Source organism: Neoarius graeffei, chromosome 28 (assembly GCF_027579695.1).
Source record: "Neoarius graeffei isolate fNeoGra1 chromosome 28, fNeoGra1.pri, whole genome shotgun sequence".
NCBI lineage: Eukaryota > Metazoa > Chordata > Actinopteri > Siluriformes > Ariidae > Neoarius > Neoarius graeffei.
In genome coordinates this window covers 48621845-48637888 of record NC_083596.1, presented here as the reverse complement: position 1 = coordinate 48637888, position 16044 = coordinate 48621845, and the positions used below count along the sequence as shown (strand labels likewise).

The window sequence follows — 16044 nt, the reverse complement described above, 5'->3', positions numbered from 1 at the left end:
CAGTTAACCTAACCTGCATGTCTTTGGACTGTGGGGGAAACCGGAGCACCCGGAGGAAACCCACATGGGACACGGGGAGAACATGCAAACTCTGCACAGAAAGACCCTCGCCGGCCACGGGGCTCGAACCCGGATCTTCTTGCTGTGAGGCGACAGCGCTATCTGTATTAATAATACATTTAACTAGCTCACTATATTTTATGACACTTCTGAGCAACCAAAACATTCCATGGTGTAGCAAAGGAATTTTTCACTTGTCTACCTCTCTACCGGACATGTTCCCACCGAGACCTGCCTCTCTGATGGATGCGTTTATTATAAACCGTATCAGCAATTCACTACAGTACGGTTTACCAACTGGAAACATTCGTCATCCTCATGATCATCACCGTGACCGATATTTATGAGATTTGTGGCAGCTGCTTAATTGAAGCAATATGAACACTTCATGAGATAAAAGGTCAACACACAAACACGCACACAGCAGGAGAGCGTAAATTATTCATCGCAGTGGTCATGGCCAGCACACTGTGATGATTGGCAGGATAACCATGGAGACTCGCAACAAATACGCACATGTGCACACAGAGAGAGAGAGAGAGAGTGAGAGACAGAGAGAGATTACATAACCAGTCTTATGATAAAAAATATAATGAAATGCAGGGTAAACAACAGACAAAACAAGACCATCCTTGTTTTTCTTCCTTGCACACCAAAACACACACACTTTCTCTGTGCGTATCGAGTTTGCTTTTTGGCTCAGGCTTACAGTTTCATATTCAGTCAGGGAAGCCAAGTTTGGCTTTGCATCAATGTCTCATTTCTTCCAAACCATGGTCTTACCACATGCGCGCGCGCGCACACACACACGCGTCCCTAATGCTGAATTTTTAGACTAATGTCAGTGCAGGTTGTGAAATAAACATCCAAATCTTTCTCCATTCCTCAGATTCTTACTCGTCTAGAAGAGGAAGAATCTTGCAAGAGATCTTGGATGAGTTCCTCCAATGCTTTACTCTGACAGCTCAGTAGTTGAGGCCCTACTTGTTTGCCCAGAAGACGTTCAACTCCCAGGACTAGGAACTATTGATGGGAATTAATGACGCTTCCATGTCCGACCATGCCTTCCTGTAGACCAGGGGTCTTCAATCCTATCCACAAAGGGCCAGTGTGGCTGCAGGCTTTCATTCCAACCAAGCAGGAGCTACACCTGATTTCACTTGTTTAATCATTTCACCCTCGTCTCCAATCAACAATCAAGTGAGCCTCCAATTTGGCTGTAATGAAAGCCTGCAGCTACACCGGCCCTTTGCGGATAGGATTGAAGACCCCTGCTGTAGACCCTTAAAACTCTACACTCTCATCTTGCTTTCATGTATGTCAAAGGAACGTTCCGGAAGTAGAGTGACAGCGGCCAACCTGATCGCGCAGACTGGTATCAGCAAGTGTAATCACTACATTGAGCTCAAGGTATCATGATTTTTTCATTCATTCATGAGCATGGAGCAGTGAAGCGAGCATGCAGAGAAACTCACACAGGAGATCACTTCAATTCAGCGAGCACTGAAACACACACACACACACACACTTCCTTTCCTCTCGCTCACCAGGCACAGGAGTACCAGGTATATTGTACACAATCTCACAAATCTTAGATTGCTGGAACAAAACCTGGTGTGTGTTCATGCTTCTGCAGTTTTAGACTAGGGTATAAACATTCGAGGGAGAGGATAAGAGAATGCTGGCATGTGCGGGTGCCATACCTACCGTCTTTGTCATCATGGCGTGCTTGAAAGAAAAAGAAAGGACAAGCTTTAAGATGTCATTTGAATAAAACATCTTCAGTCAGGGCTGATCCAAAAAAGTTGACGAACGGCTCAGAAAACGTGTGCCTGTGTTATCGGACACTGATACAGGAAATCCACTTAAGGTGCCAATATTCTAAACACACACACTCATGGAGACAGACCACACCATTCCTTCATACATAGATGAAAGGTGCTGCTCTGTTAAAAATGAATTCTCAGCTTAGGGTGGGGTTCTCTTCCATAATCTGTGACGACAGCTCTGTGGGCCGGAGTCAGGAAGCGAAGTTCAACACATCCCAAGAGTTCACAAAGTTTCAGGAAGCTCCGACATGTTCATTACCAGCAGTTCAGAAACAAACACTGGTGGTTTTACAAAACAAAGCAAAGCCCAACACACAGTGATGCGAGATCTGGTCCTGGGCATAATGCACAGTTTCAAATACTGAATGTTGTTTGCTGCGAGTCTTCGTATAGACGTATCTTTAGCCTACTTGAATGACCAGTGACGTGACCAGACTAAATGTGGAATGCATACTTCTGTTAAGAAATGCCTTTAGAACTGTGCAGATCCATTCAGGTTTTTTTTTTAATCTCCACCCTGTTTCCCAGTAGGGTTGTGACACAGGAGCACAAATAAGTGTGTTAGAAACGAGAGCGAGAATGAATATTTGCGTCACATTAAGCACTCGGGCTGCACTCTATGGACAGAATGCCATATCTAGAGCACCTGAGATTGGTCATGGGAAGCAAAAGCATACAATACAACATTTGGGAAATTTCTAACGCTGCTTTCAACCCAATCAATCAATCATGAGAAGATCGATAAGCAGTCCATCGAGATGATGATGATGATGTTCCATGTTAGTATCCAGGCCCTGATCATATTCCTCCATTTAAGCCTGTCATTTGCGTATTGTGTCCAAGTGTTAGGTTTGATACCTCTCAGAATATTCGAAAAAGAAGGGAAAGAGGTAAAAGACAAAGCAGCAGAAATTCAAAGGAAAAGCTTCTCTTCCAGAAGTAATGCAAAATCAACTGGTTGAAGCCAAGGATCCTGAGTGGCATAACAAAAATTCAGTTTGAATCCTGACAAGACGACAGCAAGCCAAGGGAGCAAAACTGGCCGTACTCTGTGGATGAGGAGCATGCATACTCCCTCTCTCCTGTCAATCACAGCAACACAAGCCAATTGCTGGCATCTGGTCGCTCATGTATGCGGCAGGAGGTAGATAGCGCTTTCGAGACCAGAGAACACATTTTGAGTTAATCACAGGTCACCTCACCCAGATCAATCCATAAGAAAAATGCAAAATATCCATATGAACTACTACAAACCTGTCAGGAACCAACAGAAATGTTTCTGAAGATTATTTCCAGCAGAGAAGAAAATGGAGAAGACTACGGGGATGAGGGCAGGGAATAAAAGTCTTTGTGAAAGGCTTTTGTACCAGACAATTAGTGCCGATGTTTAGTTTCCACATCATCTCTCAGCATTATTGAGCGAGTGCAGGTTTTAGCATGATGAAACATTGTAACGTGAGCCAGACCTTTAGAGTTTGCTCACCTGTTTGTTTGTCGTCTTCAGGGAATAGTTTACTTCCTCGTTAGCTAGCTAAACATGCTACGACATTACACTTGTTGATAATCCTCACCCATGGACAACGATGAAATGAACTTTGTTGAGATGTTGTAATGGATGTTTGATTAATGTACAAACTAGCCTATCACAGTGAAATTCACCAAGTTGTGCAGTTTTGTATCATACAACACTGGTAGCTAACTAAGGGACGACTAATAATAATAATCTTACGAAGGGTGCTTTCACATTAGAGCTGTTAGTTCGGTTCATTTCGTTGATGCGAACACCGTTTTCCGAACTTGGGTGCACACCAAGGGAGGTACCAAAGTCCTTTGGCAAACAGGGGTCAAGGGTACAGTTCAACTGAACCCCAGTCTGGTTCATAAACACATGCAGCTAGAAGCAAGTTTTCTGATTACACAGTAACTCTGGATGGCCTTTCTGTTTCTTCACGTGCAGCAGTAAAAGACCTCAGAGTGATTATTGAACCCAGTCTTTCATTCAAAACTCACATTGATAACATCACCCAGATAGCTTTCTTTCATCTCAGAAATATTGCTAAGATAAGAAATTTAATGTCGCGGAAAAACTAGTTCATGCTTTAGTTCCCTCCAGGTTGGATTATTGTAATGCCTTACTGTCTGGATGTTCCAATAAGTGCATAAACAAGCTCCAGTTAGTTCAAAATGCAGCAGCAAGAGTCCTTACTAGAACTAGAAAATATGACCACATCACCCCTGTCTTATCCACACCGCATTGGCTCCCAATCAAATTTCGTATTGATTATAAAATACTACTATTGACCTTTAAAGCACTGACTGGTCTCGCACCACAGTCCCTGAGTGAACTTCTGCTCCTCTATGACCCGCCACGCCTACTTAGATCAAAAGGTGCAGGCTATCTGCTGGTACCTCGTATAGTGAAGGCTACATCAGGCAGGGCTCTACATTAACTTTGAGACATGGTTGCCCATTCGGGCAACCATTTGTAGAAATCTGGTTGCCCGAACTCAGAACATGGTTGCCCAAATATTACATTTTTTTAAATTTATTATTCAACCTTCTCAGACGCTGTCTGTATCAACAAGCATTGACACTAGCGCCCCGTGCAAGTAATGCGGCAATTAGTCATGTAGTGAAGGACATACCAGTAGACAGTCCCCCCAGGATTTCGCGGGCCTTTTTTGTGATTGTTGCGGGCTAAAATGTCTGATGTTGCGGGGGTTTTCCAAAACATTGCGATGAAAGTTGCGGTGTTTTTTAGGTTTTTGTTGCGATTACATTGCGGGAGGAAGTGAAAGTTGCGAGAAATTGTTGCGATTTTCTCTTTTTGTGATTAAAATTGAGTGATATGTTAAATATTAAGTTATTAATGAAAAACTATTGATTAAAAAAACAAAGACACTGAGAAATGGTCCTATAAACAACTTGACCAATATAAAAGATTACCAGGACTACAAAAAATGCAGAAAAATAGGCTTTACTTATCCAAATGCACCTGTTGGTTCAAAAGTTAAAGTGCATAGAACCTCACAGCACAACATGAAGTTACCTTAAAATATAATATAAATGCCTCAGCTTTCATGTAAGAAAAAAAACTATTAATACTAGTACTCTGTGCAGGCAGTCTCTCCTGAAGACTAAATTAAACAATAATTATAAACTAATAAAATAAATGGCTCAGGCTTCATAGAAGAATAAAACAATTTGAACAGAATCTCACAGTATGATGCTGAAGCTGCCTAAACAATGGAAAATAAAATACCATTTTGGCAAAAATGTTGGCATCCATTAATTTCTTGTATTAAGTAAAAAAAAAAAAAAAGTGCACACAGTCCTTCACTGTAAACATAACACACTTTCAGTAACAGAATTTAAGCCTACATAAACACTGACTCACACATGCAGTGTTGCCAGATACTGCTGACGTTTTCCACCCAAAATATGTTCAAAACCTGCCAAAATGCACTTAAAACCACCCAATCTGGCAACACTGCGCACATGCTGCTTCTCTTGAACGTATACACGGAAGTAAGGCGGAAGGTAGTTTGTCAACGGCACCTCAAGACGACGCCAACGATTGGTCAAATTTGCAGGAAAGTTGCGGTGATTGGATACAATTGCAACACCGCCCTGAATTTGCGGGGATTGGTTGAATTTGCGTTGAAGTTGCAAATCGCAACATCGCGAAATCCTGGAGGGTCTGAACAGAACACTGAATATGCACTACGCAATAATTATTAGCAATGGGAAACCGCATTGCGAGCCCGCGATGTGCAAATGTGAATTCCGCTAGTTGTTGAACATCCCGTAATGATAACATGGACGCGGTCTTTCCGAGTCAAACAATCGCAAATCGTGATGGAATTTCATCATAATATGAATGAATAAACATCGCTTTTCACGCAAGTTGACATATTTGGGTAGTTGCCTGATCGGGCAAGCATTTGTGAGAGTCTGGTTGTCGGAATCTATTGAATGGTTGCCCTGGGCAATCGGGCTACTGTTAACGTCGAGCCCTGTCAGGGGGCGGAGCCTTTTCTTACAAAGCCCCACAGTTATGGAACAGCCTTCCAAGTAGTGTTCAGGAATCAGACACAGTCTGTGTTTAAGTCTCGGCTGAAAACAGATCTGTTTAGTCAAGCCTTGTGTTAATGGTGTTTATGAGGTAAAGGTGTAGATCTGGAGGATCCTCAGACAGAGTGTTTTGGTAAACTGGGATGTATGAATGCTGTCAGTCCCCACTTGCTTGCTCACTCGAGTTTGTTGACGGTGTAGTGGCTGCTGCTTTATGTCCCGAGGCGCCTCATACCTGTGTTTACCTTCTGGCTCTCCCCTTTTAGTTATGCTGTCATAGTTAGTTGCCAGAGTCCCTGTTTGTACTCAGTGCAATATGTATACTATTCCTACTTATTCAGGCGACATTGGGCATACCTAACAACCTGTGTTTTCTCTCTCCCCCCCCCCCCAATCTGTCCCTCTGAGTTACATGTTGGTCCTGGGATCGAGATGCTGACCTCTTCTGCTCTTTGGACCTGCCTGATCCATCCTGGTGCCCTGTGTCTGGTTGGAGTCTCATCGTATCGCTCCTGTGGAGGGCGGCCCCAGGTGGACAGTTGGGGGTCGCGCCTGGAGGACGCTCTGGACCCTTGCAGTGGTGCTTTTGTGGCTGGGGACTGCAGTTGACTTGCTGACTTTAGGACTACGGTTGTCGTGAACGTTTTTGCGCTCGGGTTTCCGTCGGTGGGGGGTTTATAGCATCAACGAAGCTGACTTTGTTAGGACTGTTAATGTTATAGTCATTCTGTCTGTTGTTGCCCGGATGGGGATGAGTTCCCTTTTGAGTCTGGTTCCTCTCAAGGTTTCTTCCTCATGTTGTCTGAGGGAGTTTTTCCTTGCCACCGTCACCACAGGCTTGCTCATTGGGGATAGATTAGGGATAAAATTAGCTCATATTTTAAGTCGTTCAAATTCTGTAAAGCTGCTTTGCGACAATGTTTAAAGTGCTATACAGTACAAATAAACTTGACATGATGTGTGATTTGTTTGTGGAATCATGAGTGGGAATGATGCGCTATGGTCGACAGGAAATCTCCAGTTATTACCAATTTTGGCCGGATGAAAGAGAGAAATTTTCACACTTTCACATTTTTCAGCAAGCACTTCAAGCAAAGTGGATTCCTGAGGTCCATGGAGCAGTCTTGAGTCATAGTTATAAAAAAAAAAAAACCCCTGAAAAGTGCTGATTCCCTTCAGAGGATGGCAAGTTCCTCTGAGGAAAAGGACAAGTTTCAGTGGTATGATACCCTCAAATGCTGATGTTCCAGAACCACAAGCAGCATGTTGATGACAAATGGGACAGGGTTCACTAGCAAATCATGTTGAGTGAAGAGAGACCTGCAGGGGTGGAGGTAGGAGCAGGGGGAAATAACTGCGCTCGAGTTCGGACCAGCAAGTATGAACAACCTAAAAGACTCACTGGGGTCCATCCCCCTGGTCAGTCCTTCCACAACCTGGAACAGAATCTAAAATCAATGAACGTTTGAAGAAGTATTAAAACCATTATATTCTGTTGAGGAAATGTTCAGGGAAAACCATGAAGCCAATTCCTATTAGTAAGTGAAACATTTCCCCCCCCAGCATCTTACCTTGTTTTCACTCATATGCTAATAACCTCTGTTTCTGCTAACATTTAAAAAACAACAGCAGCAACTGTTAGCCAGTTGAGCTCACATAAAAAAAAATAAGAGAGGTATAAAACCAGGTTAGAAACATAACACACAAGACCTGACTTTCAGAAACTACGGAAATACATTCATTAATATATTTCAACATGTATAAATATAAAAATATATTTAAAAAAAAAAAAGTTTCGCGTCATTCCTGAGAGGAATTTTGAACTCGGAGTATTTTACTTTCCAGCTGATGAGTCGTTAATGTTTATCGGCGAATGGAGTTAAAAGTAAAGTAAAGGTAAAATATTCGGTTTGTGAAGCGTTATTTTTATTGTATATATTTTTATTGTATATATTTTTTACCTCAGTTGTCGGTTGAAGGCTCGCGCTCCGCCGCCCGTTCCGCCTCAGTGCAGCAGCAGCGCAGCTCGCGCGCTCATCCACACGCGCGCCTCACGTTTCACTTCACCTGGAGAGGCTCGAGCGACCACGTGACCGCTTGGCTCGCGCGCTTTATTGCTTCCAAAAACAGTAATGATAGTCAGTCTCTCTCCCTCTCTCTCTCTCTTGTTGACTATCTCTCCCTCTCTCTCTCTCTTGTTGACTATCTCTCCCTCTCTCTCTCTCTTGTTGACTATCTCTCCCTCTCTCTCTCTCTTGTTGACTATCTCTCCCTCTCTCTCTCTCTTGTTGACTATCTCTCCCTCTCTCTCTCTCTTGTTGACTATCTCTCCCTCTCTCTCTCTCTTGTTGACTATCTCTCCCTCTCTCTCTCTCGTTGACTATCTCTCCCTCTCTCTCTCTCTTGTTGACTATCTCTCCCTCCCTCTCTCTCTTGTTGACTATCTCTCCCTCCCTCTCTCTTGTTGACTATCTCTCCCTCCCTCTCTCTTGTTGACTATCTCTCCCTCCCTCTCTCTTGTTGACTATCTCTCCCTCCCTCTCTCTTGTTGACTATCTCTCTCTCTCTCTCTCTCTCTAGTACTGTAAGCAGCCCGAGCGCTCCGGTTCTCGGTCTTTGTGTGGCTGTTTGCTGCAGCTCTCCACTGGGAATTTGTTTTCCACAGATTCTCCACCCTACACATCAACACTTTCCACTAATGGTTTCCTGACATTCTCTTTTATTAAAAAGGGGGGGGGGATTCTGACTCCTCCTTCCGCCTGCACCTCTATGGGACCCATTTTTATAGTTTGGTCTCAACTCAACAAATGCATGCAACTACTTTCAGTTTTATGGTCTGGAGGATCCCGGGGTCACAGATACCAGGGTTCTTCAAAAAGTTCTCAGCCTCACCCGAAAACAAGGGGTGTGAGATCAACTCCCATTTCTGGGCCATAACTGTATACCTTTTCACGTGACGTCACGACAAACGCGGCCTCCATTTTGGACATGAACTACCAGTAGTCTACCACAGCCAACAACAAGGAACGACGGCGAAGCATCGAAAGGAATATAGCCATCAAAGAAAGTTTTTACTTTCAGCAAGACTTCCATCATGCCATTATATTGTTGTGCAGGGCCGTGCAAAGACCTTTGGAGGGGCAGGGGCTCAACATTCAAAAAAGGGCACTTGGAACAAATTTTTCACACAAGTTAACTTTATTCAAAACTATTCAGCCTTAAGTTTTTGAAGCTGCTAGAATATGTTATTAACGCCGTCGTTCAAACTAAAGTTTCCGAATCTGCCACATTAATGAAATGGATGGAGCAAACGGTTTAAATATAGCCTCGGCGGCTTCATTAAATGATAAACAACCCTACGCATTTACTGTTGTGTTCCAAGCTGCACAATATTGCATGTTCAGATAAGAAATGAAAGGAGACTTTCAGTGTGACCTTACCATGCCGTTCCTCGCACTGTCTCCCACTGATTTCCAGTGATGCTTTGGTGCTGCTGTGGATCAGATGTGTTGAGTAGCCTGACTGTTTTTTTTTTTTCTTGCGTGTGGTATCATTATTGACACGAGGTTGTTTTTTGAACATGCCAATGCGGACACAATTTCCCCTGATGAGTTATGACTTCAGACGCGATGCGTGTGTGGAGGTGTGGAGTCCACGTGATATGTGCGTAAGAAAGGCTTCTCATGTGTTTGGAGATCCGCGCTCTGAGACAAGTGCAAGCACCCCCCCCCAAGGGGAAAAAAAGGGGACCCCCCGAAAATATCGGCATAGTTCGAACACTGGGTTGGAGAAAGTAATGGCAAATAGTGAGTGCACAAACCATATAAGGTAAACTGTACACAGCGCCAGGGCAGTGTGATGGTATGTCTACTTTTAGATTGTGTTAGCTTATCAATGAACACACTCGTCGAGTTTCACGTCTTTACGACGGATACTTAAATGTGTGTTAGGTATTATTGTTGCAGTCTAAGCAGTCATTGTAGCAGCTAGATGAGCGAGAACCGAAAGGGTCTGTGCCATAAACCGTTATTTCTTCATGTCCAAAATGGCGGTCGCGCTTATGAAGGTCACGTGAGTGAAAAGGGTCCATAGAGTGCTCTGAGATGATGCTAAAAATAGTAACACTGCGGTCTGCGCGGCCATCTTGGAAGTCCCTCACTCCAGAGCGCTCATCATAGAGTACACATTCACCGATTCGTTTCCGCGTTAGAGGGCTTAGAAGCTTGGATTTTTTAAGAATTTAGACATCTGAAGTGATGGAGCACTACTGTGAAAGTTTGGATAAGCAGGCACGGGAGCGTTATGCTGAGAAGGTACGCTTCATTGGGAATGTAGATCCATACACTGTTAGTGAGAAGGAATGGAAAGCTGACCCCAGCTTGTTGCCGCATGTGACATACATTGATCTTGTGAACTATCTAGTGTTTCACCCAAGTCCATTTTGTGAACTAAAGGATTTCCAGAACTACAAGAGTATGGAAGCATACGATAGATTTTAATGTCATTTGATGCAACAATGCACTGCAGTAGACATAAGCTACCTAATGTGACAAATATATCCATTAATCATTGCTGAAAGTACATAGAAAAGATAATAGTTTGTATCACATTTATTTTAGTAACTATGAAATTCAAGACAATTTAACCTACCTGTCACAAAGTGATCAGAACAAATCCGGAAACAGTCAAGTTGTCCTAAATTTGATCGGTTAATGGCAGCCAGCCATTGTCGTCTCCTCCGCTCGCTTTTCTCCTGTGCTGCAATTCCCTGGTTAGTCACGACTTTAGAGAGTCTGTGGAAGCTTTTGCCACCCTTTTCCCCCCGGCTACTACAGCCAACAATGATACACGTATTCGGCATTGTCACCCCTTTTTGCTTCGCTGAACAACAACAATGCACTGACACAGCGACCTTTGACTTCCAATATGGCCGCCGCTGGGTTCGCGCTGACCTCGAAGCACTCTATAGAGCCTTACATCACTGTCCACAAAAACTCGAAAGAAAGAGAGAAAGAAAAAAAGGAGAAAGAAAGAACAAAGAGAGAGACAGAGAGAAAGAAAAAGAGAAAGACAGAAAGAGAGAAGAGAGAGATAGAGAGAAAAAGAATAGAGAGACAGATAGAAAGGAGAGAGACAGAAAAAGAAAAGAGACAGAAAGAGAGAACAAACTTTATTCGTCACACACTTGTGAAATTCCTCTCTGCATTTAACCCATCTGAAGCAGTGTGGGGGAAAAAAACACAAACACAGAGCAGTGGGCAGCCATGCTAACAGCGCCCGGGGAGCAGTTCAGTGCCTCGCTCAAGGGCACCTCAGCCCAAGGCCATCCCATATTCAACTAACCCCGTCTTTGGACTGTGGGGGAAACCAGAGCACCCGGAGGAAACCCACGCAGACATGGGGAGAACATGCAAACTCCACACAGAAAGGCCCCCGCCAGCCGCTGGGCTCGAACCCAGACCTTCTTGTTGTGAGGCGACCGTGCTAACCACTATGCCACCATGCCGCCCCGAAAGAAGCGATCAAAGAAAAAAAAAAAATGAGGGAATACAGCATCGAGCTGGTGTGATGTTGCTCCAAGACAGACAATGCACCCGTCCACACAGCACAGGTGCCAAAGGCAGAAGCAGCCAAATATGGCTTTGAACTGTTGTCCCGTGCACCTTACTCACCCGACCTGGCACCGTCTGACTTCGATCTGTTTCCCAAACTGAAATCCTAATCGTGTGGTCACCATTTTCAGAGTGATGATTAAGAAGTCCATGCTGTTGAGGAGGATCTGAAGGCTCAAGATGTGACCACCTTCTTTGAAGGGATGGTGAAGTTTGAACATCGGTTGACCAAGTGCACTAAAGTTAAAAGGAGACTACGTTGGGAAAATAATGCAAGAACAATCTTTGTCCTGTGACGTTTTCTGGGTGAGGTTGAGAACTTTTTGAAGTACCCTTGTACAAAGCAAAGCACATTACATAAATATAAACATTTAAAAAGCCATATCTTTGCGTATGAAATTTGGAGTAAAATTGGAAAATGTTGAACATTTAAGGAAGGAGTCTCCAGTGTCTAACAACGAGAGGTAAAACTGAGTTTTCAGATCTCTTCGTCTGGTTAGATGCTAACTAGTCAGAGCCTCTGCAGCAACAACAACAAAAGTTGAATATAATCTAAGGCTACGGTCACACTACAGCTCGCGAATACTTGGCGATGAAAAATCGGTAGCATCGCCACCAATCACGTGATGCACGGTGAATGTTCTCCAAGCTTCGAGAGTTGTTTGAGTGTGTCTCCACCTCGTGAGTGGCCAAAAACGTTGCAAACAAAATTTCATTGAAATTTGGTGGGGATGTTTTAGTCAGCAAACTAAAAGCAGCGAACACTCACAGATGGGTTTGGGAATATCTCCCGAAACTCGGGAAAGCACCGTCACCAAAATGCCTCGTTTTCATTGATAACCCAGCACAGAGCATCGTGAGCTGTAGTGTGAGCATAGCCGAATCTAATCGACAAGATCAAGAAGTTTACGCTTTGTGTGGTTTTATGAACCAGTAACATGAAAAGATGCATTATTCCATCATATTAACTGCGAGAGAATTTTCTTCAAGAGAGGCTGGTGAGGGAACAACCGTTATGCCTGGATCAGACTACACAAATTCAGTCCAATTTTGACATGATTGTCTCATAGCTGACAAATTTCCAGCGTCAGGCCTGAATATGAACATCAGGAACAATGAACAGGCTTTGATTTTTTTTCACCCAATTTGGCAACTCCTACAAGGTGTTCCTTGATGTTTTCCAGTTGCCATGATTGACAAGTTCTTGACCCTCCTCTGAGACAACATGCAGGAACATGAACAATGATTGGTCAGGGTTAAACTTGTCGTGCTGCCAGTCTCCTGACCAAGACACGTCAAAAATTTATGCCATCATGTTTGCCTAATCGTGTTTTTTTTTTAATAATTAAAGAAGCAGAACTTGATTCCAACTGCATCCAGTCTTTCTTGTTAGTAATCTGTATGATTTAAATCCCCTTCAAAAACTATTTCACATATTTGACCTTGCTGCAAACTTGACCCTGTTTGGATTAGTTTCAAAATCTAAAAATCAGTTCACCTGCTGTTTACAGTCATACTTCTACATAAATCCTAACATTCAACCACTTGATTATTTGCCTACACAAGCACATTACGTACATCCATGGCATAATCTTCCATTTTACCATCATTGGTCCACTGTGGGCGTGTCCTAAACCACACATTCACCCAGAGACAAGTCAAGTTTATTTGTATAGCGCTTTTAACAATAAACATTGTCGCAAAGCAGCTTTACAGAATTTGAACGACTTAAAACATGAGCTAATTTTATCCCTAATCTATCCCCAATGAGCAAGCCTGTGGCGACGGTGGCAAGGAAAAACTCCCTCAGACGACATGAGGAAGAAACCTCGAGAGGAACCAGACTCAAAAGGGAACCCATCCTCATTTGGGCAACAACAGACAGCATTAACAGTTTTAACATGACAGTTTCGTTGATGTTATAAACTCTTCATTGATGGAAATTTGAGTGCAAAACTGTTCATGATAACTGCAGTCCTAAAGTTAGCAAGTCAACTGTAGTCCTCAGCCATAAAAGCATTACTGTAAGAGTCCAGAGCGTCCTCCAGGTATAACCCTCAACTGTCCTCATGGGGCCGTCCTTCACAGGAGCGATGCGATAAAACTCCAACCAGACACAGGGCACCAGGATGGATCAAGCAGGTCCGAGGGGCAGAAGAGGCCAGCATCTCAGATAGCACCGTTTGGACACAACATCCACTGTATATGCATTATAGTAAGCTGGAGGTTTTTCACAAACACACTGGATTTCTAGAAAAGAAAAACAGTGAATGTTTAACAGAGGTACAGGAAGTGAAGTGGACATGGAGTGTGTAAACTACCAAGTGCATTTTTGCCCATGAGTTATGACAAAGCATCTGTTGCCCTCTGCTGTTGAACCCTTTCCATCCAACATGAAGACTTCTGCACTTTAAGTGTTATTGTTTCATTTTGTGTTTTCATGGTTTTTCTCCCCCCCCCTCCATACTCTATTATACATACAGGCCACTTTTTCCATGGGATAAAAACATGTATTCTATTCCCTTTGAGTGGGTTTATTGATAGAATGCAATATTGTTATCCGCTTATCCTCTGTGTATTACGCCACTCTCCCCAATGAAGAATGAGCATGCAATATTGTTACAATATTGCACGTTGTCAAGACAACACGACGTCACACATTGGAGACATAAAAATTCCACGTTAGAAAGCGAGAGTCACAATTTGTAAACAAACATGGCCGCCAGGTTTGCTTCGTTAAAAGTGGAAGCTTTTGAGAGAATTTTGGCTGCCAGGTCACTCCGTTGTGTGTAGCTGTCGATGTTTATTTTAAAAGTAACTAGGGAAATTACATCAGGAAAATAATAATAAATAATATTTCAACTTGACTGTGCTAGCATTAGCCTTCGCTAACATTACACTGGCTGGAAGGTAACTGGACTGCCGCACGAACATCAATGAGTCATGGGTAAGCTCACATTGGCCTTTGAGAATGCTGATATGAGGAGTGTGTGTGTGTGTATAATAATGGCTTTTTTTCTTGGTCTACCAGATATATTCCATTCAGCTACTCGTCTTCAACTCGTTCAGCATCATACTAGCTGAATGGAATATATCTGATAGACCATGAAAAAAAGCCAGACAATATTATTTAAATATTACATTTCAGACATCTCATTTTAAGCTTAAAGTGCATATCCTGGACCAAATTGTTTATGTTTTTATATATATATATATATATATATATATATATATATATATATATATATATATATACACACACACACACACACACACACTCACCGGCCACTTTATTAGGTACACCATGCTAGTAACGGGTTGGACCCCCTTTTGCCTTCAGAACTGCCTCAATTCTTCGTGGCATAGATTCAACAAGGTGCTGGAAGCATTCCTCAGAGAGTTTGGTCCATATTGACATGATGGCATCACACAGTTGGCGCAGATTTGTCGGCTGCACATCCATGATGCGAATCTCCCGTTCCACCACATCCCAAAGATGCTCTATTGGATTGAGATCTGGTGACTGTGGAGGCCATTTGAGTACAGTGAACTCATTGTCATGTTCAAGAAACCAGTCCGAGATGATTCCAGCTTTATGACATGGCGCATTATCCTGCTGAAAGTAGCCATCAGAAGTTGGGTACATTGTGGTCATAAAGGGATGGACATGGTCAGCAACAATACTCAGGTAGGCTGTGGCGTTGCAACGATGCTCAATTGGTACCAAGGGGCCCAAAGAGTGCCAAGAAAATATTCCCCACACCATTACACCACCACCACCAGCCTGAACCGTTGATACAAGGCAGGATGGATCCATGCTTTCATGTTGTTGACGCCAAATTCTGACCCTACCATTCGAATGTCGCAGCAGAAATCGAGACTCCTCAGACCAGGCAACGTTTTTCCAATCTTCTATTGTCCAATTTCGATGAGCTTGTGCAAATTGTAGCCTCAGTTTCCTGTTCTTAGCTGAAAGGAGTGGCACCCGGCGTGGTCTTCTGCTGCTGTAGCCCATCTGCCTCAAAGTTCGACGTACTGTGCGTTCAGAGATGCTCTTCTGCCTACCTTGGTTGTAACGGGTGGTTATTTGAGTCACTGTTGCCTTTCTATCAGCTCGAACCAGTCTGGCCATTCTCCTCTGACCTCTGGCATCAACAAGGCATTTCCGCCCACAGAACTGCCGCTCACTGGATATTTTTTCTTTTTCGGACCATTCTCTGTAAACCCTAGAGATGGTTGTGCGTGAAAATCCCAGTAGATCAGCAGTTTCTGAAATACTCAGACCAGCCCTTCTGGCACCAACAACCATGCCACGTTCAAAGTCACTCAAATCACCTTTCTTCCCCATACTGATGCTCGGTTTGAACTGCAGGAGATTGTCTTGACCATGTCTACATGCCTAAATGCACTGAGTTGCCGCCATGTGATTGGCTGATTAGAAATTAAGTGTTAACGAGCAGTTGGACAGG

The 16044-nt window shown here is 43.4% G+C and overlaps 1 protein-coding gene across 2 annotated transcripts in view; it reads right to left on the bottom strand.

The window, feature by feature from the left end:
- myo1ca (myosin Ic, paralog a) overlaps positions 1–8427 on the bottom strand; it is a 55017-nt gene extending 46590 nt beyond the window's left edge. Inside the window, exon 1 of one of the 2 annotated variants that reach the window (XM_060912652.1) lies at positions 7925–8427. The gene's annotated coding sequence lies outside the window, so the exon portion shown is untranslated. The remainder of the gene's footprint in view (positions 1–7924) is intronic. The other variant, XM_060912654.1, reaches the window with a different exon arrangement.
- Between the last annotated feature and the right edge of the window lie 7617 nt (positions 8428–16044).